General features: G+C 40.0%; 1 long non-coding RNA gene across 2 annotated transcripts in view; it reads left to right on the top strand.

The window, feature by feature from the left end:
* The first annotated feature begins 2,485 nt into the window (after positions 1-2,485).
* Positions 2,486-5,095, top strand: part of LOC138357787 (uncharacterized) — a 66,808-nt gene continuing 64,198 nt past the window's right edge. The window contains exon 1 of one of the 2 annotated variants that reach the window (XR_011225141.1): positions 2,486-3,258. This is a non-coding gene — a long non-coding RNA (uncharacterized lncRNA). Of the gene's footprint in view, positions 3,259-3,283; positions 4,325-5,095 lie in introns of those variants that run through there. The other variant, XR_011225140.1, reaches the window with a different exon arrangement.

Below are 5,095 nucleotides of genomic sequence, written 5' to 3'. Positions count from 1 at the left end.
TTTTTGTTATTGTTTAAATCGTCGGTTACGGCATAGGAAACGGCAACATACATGAATAAACTGGAAAAATGTGCAGACATGCAACTATATTGGTTTCAGAACTGAAAAAAAAGAGCTACGAAGAGAGGGTTAGAGGTGTTAAATATACCAATGCTAAAATATAGAAGAAAAAGAGGTGATATGATTACTACGTACAAAATAGTAACAGCACTCGACAAAATTAACAAAGAAAATTGATTGAAAACTGCAAATTCAAGAACACGAGGTCATAGATTCAAGCTAAGGAAGTCAAATATGTTGACCAAACCACACACTAGAAAGTGAAGGGACGACGACGTTTCGGTTCGTCCTGGAACATTCTCAAATCGATTGTGAGAATCGACAATCGACTTGAGAATGGTTCAGGACGGACCGAAACGTCGTCGTCCCTTCACTTTCTAGTGTGTGGTTTGGTCAACATATTTCAGCCACGTTATTGTGACTCCTCGCCTACATAAGGAAGTAAAGTTGCCGGTGAAACATTAGAAAGCTCACTTTTTTCAGAGTGGTAAACGATTGGACACATGTTAAATGAGAAAGTGATATAGGCCAAAACGGTCAGAGCTTCATGTGACGCAGTGCTGGGAAGACCAGAGACTACGAGCGTAGCTGTCATTTTGTAACTACTCTTAGGTATTCACACACGCGTCGGGGGGTAGAAATAGCCTAAGCTAATGAACAAATCCATCACGCTATTGTGATTTCTGTGAGCCTAAGCTACTCTATCCCTTTGAGATGTATTTTTTCTTGTCTCAATAAACATACTTGAACTTCACACACGCGCGCACACGAGAGACCAAGTGTGTGTAACTTATCCATGTTAGGTAATTGTAATTTAGTACGACATTCTTTCACTGAATGTAGTCTAATGACTGGACATTCAGTAATGTAGTGTGGGAGATCATGCCTCAGTTCCTGCTCACAGAGTTTGCACCTGGAGTGCTCAGGATTGGGAGATCCGTCACCTGTAGCCACCTGCCACAGGTAACGGTAACCCAACCTGATCCTGGCAACCACTGTGTCGCACTAGCTGGTGTTGTTTATTGTTGTTTTAGATTCAGCTCCTCGTAACACAACGTTCCGAGTAGTAGCACGGGCTATGGCGAGCCCCTAGTGTGGACTTACAGCCCCACTCCTGTGCCAGGTAATTGTTGTGTCTGGAGGACGTTTTGTGCTGACTATATACTATACATAGAACATATCTTTCAGGCCTTTGAGAATGTGATTTCTCTCCTAACAGTCATGAATGTTTGGGGCAATACAGTCTTAACAATAGAGATACCTAGATCTAGTTCATCATTATTGATAACTTTATTTTTTTTACGTGTAACCAAACCAACCTTTCGGAGACGAAATGTGTGGGTTTATTGTGCTCTTGGCAATGAACCTTCATACCAAAGATTATATTTTGTGCCTCCAAATTATTTATATGGTAATTTCAGTCACCTTCAGCCTTTTTGGCTCCTTCTTTGATAATTACTTACCCTCACTCCTCCATGTTTTCTTTTGAGAGATATTAGTTGAAATTATATTCATAATTCCTGTTAATCTCAAGAAATTGTGTATAACGTAGCGAGGTGCCGTGTATACAAAGCTTTTTTGTATTGTTTCATGTACAATGTGTATTGTATTTCATATGTAGTGAATACAACTTCCCACAAAGTTTATTACCATACTTGAGCAAAAACTTTCGTTGAAGGGATTTTTTTTTAGATTTTGAAGAAAGATCACAAGTTGGAAGATTACCCACTTTTATTGGCAAATGAGAATCGCCTAATATAGCATGATTCCTTCAGTTCTTGCTCATAAACAAAGGGCAAATTCTAGTTAACCCACTGCCAAAAGCAACCCGTCCTCAGACTATGTTCATTCCATCCAGTGAACAACTCCTTAGACGCATTCATCACTTTTAATATGCTATTCATTCATAATAGTAATTTTCTCATCTTTAAACTAATATTATAACAAACCAACCCGTCCTCACACTAGGCAGTTTAAAGCAGCGGCCGTCCTGTCCAGACGCATTCATCCATTTTAACATACTGTGTATGAAAAATAGGTTTGTTCTCATATAAATTATTATTATACATAAAAATTGTATATATAGGCGTAGGTCTGGTTAGGTGTTTAGGTTCTGTTGGCGATTATTTGTATTTGTAGTACGTGGGTGAAGCATTTATAGCGTTGTGATTCGAACAAAATTCGAAAGTGAAGCACTTGTTCCGGATATGTTCGAATGTCAGCAGTTGTGAGTCGTGTGTAAACCGCTTTTCATTCATAAACAGCTGGGGGTTTGGCGGGTGCATGGAATCACTTTTGGATCTTTGTTTGGAGGACGGGCTGCGACTCACAACTGATGACATTCGAACACTTCCGGAACATGTTCTTCACTCAGCCCGTCCTCCAAACAAAGATCCAAAAGTGATTCCATGCACCCGCCAAACCAAACAACACTAATTTATATTTTAGAAAACATTTATTTTGAAAACACTTTACGTTAAAATAGATGAATGAATATTTGGATTCTGCCTCAGCTTGGAAGGGGTTTGTTTTCTTTCACCTGATGCCTTTGTTCATCCAAGCAGTAAATAGGTATCCGGGAGTTTGTCAGCTGCTGCGGGTTGCATCCTGGGGAAGGTCAGTTATTGACCTAGGGGTCAAGATCCTATAAATAGGGATCTCGATACTCCTAACAGGCTACCTTACCTTGATAATGGGAACCGAATATAAATATATTTTTTAAGGTTAGGAGAATCTTCTGGGGCTAGATTCACGAAGCAGTTACGCAAGCACTTACGAACGTGTGCATTTTTGTCAATCTTTGACGGCTTTGGTTACATTTATTAAACAGTTTACCAGCATGAAAACTTGCCAATCAACTGTTGTTATTCTTATAAACAGCCTCCTGGTGCTTCGGAGCTCATTAACTGTTTAATAATTGCAAACAAAGCTGCTAAAGATCGAGAAAAGATGGACAGGTTCGTAAGTGCTTGCGTAACTGTTTCGTGAATCTGGCCCCTACTCTTTTAAGCCCGTGGTGGATGATAGCCAACTGTTGTTTAAGATTCGCTACCTGGAACAAGTAGTTTCAAGTAGCACGGGCTATGGTGAGCCCGTAGTTGCCAGCGACACGATGTCGGTGTTGTGGAAAGTCCCACAGTGATGGAATAAGCAGTCCTCCTGACAGCACGTCGCATTTTGGCGTATCCTTTACCGAAGGTAGAAAAACTGATGTGCTAAACAGTTTAGGAGCTTAGAAACTTCACAACCCAAGGTTATTATTGCTAGCAACAACCTCGTAATCTTTATCGAGGTTGAGTTTTACGTAATACTTGAACTGTTCAATGTAAAAAAAAAAGCCTCCATGATCGAGGAAAGATGTACAGGTTTCGTCAGTGGTTGCGTAAAGGCTTTGTGAATCATGGCCCCAGTTGGTATATTATTGTGAGCATCACCAACGCTCATTTAATATGCTACTGTGATGGCAACAATGTAACACATGCACTAACCTCGAAAGCAAAAATGTATCTATTATATTCTTCCTGAAGAACATCAATATACAACATTAACAAGCATTTAAAAAAACTTTTAAGGAACAGACAACTGTGTGTTTATTAAAAATAATTATCAGTATATCAGTTGGTGAAGTAATTCATAATATTTGAAAATTAAAACCTATTTCACCAGGAAATAATTCCTCCCCCTCCCTCCTCTCATTTTATAATAATGATCTCTGGTCCAATTCAATGGACTTCATAAATAAATAATTTTTTGGAACGAACTAGTCTATACTATTGTGTTAAGCCTCGATATATATCCGCTTCTCGAGAAGTGTGTAGTTTGGGGGATAATTAAATGTTAGTTTCTGCTGATATTTTGAAAGTGGTCAAAGCATCTGGATGCAGTACGACAACTTCCCTGAAAAGGAAAATATATATAATTCGTGAGCCATTATCATACCAAGAAAGCCTTCTTAAGCTACCCAGAAATCTTCAGCACAAAGCAAATATAAATTAGTGAAATAAAAATATTACAGCAAGTATTTTAACAGATTCATGTGTTTTATGGCATTTTTGTGTTGGACGTCTGGTAGCGTAGCCTGGAGGAGGAGGAGGGGGGGTAGAGGTTGGAGGAGCCTCAGTGCCGTGTTGATGTTTGAGTGACGTGTCTATCTGTCAGTCATTATTTACCCCGTATCTATCCTCTACGGTAAAGGCTAACGTACTTGGTGTCAGCTGAAGACAACAGATCAAACGGTAGACCGGGGGAATGTTGAATAAAAAAGGTCAGTTATTCAGTGAATTAAGTTTGTATTTACTAAGAGCCGGTCTGGGTTTGCTTATCGTTTATATCCTGTAGTTATTTTCCTGGGAGGAGGTTAAGGCACGTCATTATGCGAGCTTAACTAAAGTTAAACTGGGTTAAGGTAGGATAAGTTACGTTAAGTTACACATTAAGGTCCTTAGCAGGTTAAGGACCTGCCCGAAACGCTTATGCGTCTTAGTGGCTTTACAAGAAATATAAAAATATCACTAATGTACTTTCACGACCTATTGTACCTTCTTGTATATAAAATATTATTATTAGCGGATAGTTCAAGTGCGCAGGATATAACTTAAGGCAGAACTATTATGTACTATGACAACTATTCGTGAGTCACAAACTATCGCATTTCCTGTTTTAATCACAATTGGAGAGAGAGGCCATAACGCTATCTATTGTGTAACTATTAATAACTGGTGGAGTGAACGACGGGTGAATCTTAACAACGTAGACTGCAATTAATGTTGTTTTGAAGAAATTTTGAGGTTTTGGCGTTTGTTGTAAAGCAGTGGAGTGGGAGGGATAGGGATGGTCTGGTCTGGGTGACAGGCAGGGATAGGGATGGTCTGGTCTGGGTGACAGGCAGGGATAGGGATGGTCTGGTCTGGGTGACAGGCAGGGATAGGGGTGGTCTGGTCTGGGTGACAGGCAGGGATAGGGGTGGTCTGGTCTGGGTGACAGGCAGGGATAGGGGTGGTCTGGTCTGGGTGACAGGCAGGGATAGGGATGGTCT

This window comes from Procambarus clarkii, chromosome 80 (assembly GCF_040958095.1).
Source record: "Procambarus clarkii isolate CNS0578487 chromosome 80, FALCON_Pclarkii_2.0, whole genome shotgun sequence".
In the NCBI taxonomy this organism is placed as follows: domain Eukaryota; kingdom Metazoa; phylum Arthropoda; class Malacostraca; order Decapoda; family Cambaridae; genus Procambarus; species Procambarus clarkii.
The sequence above is the reverse complement of the archived record's forward strand: the minus strand, read 5'-3'. Positions and strand labels throughout refer to the sequence as shown.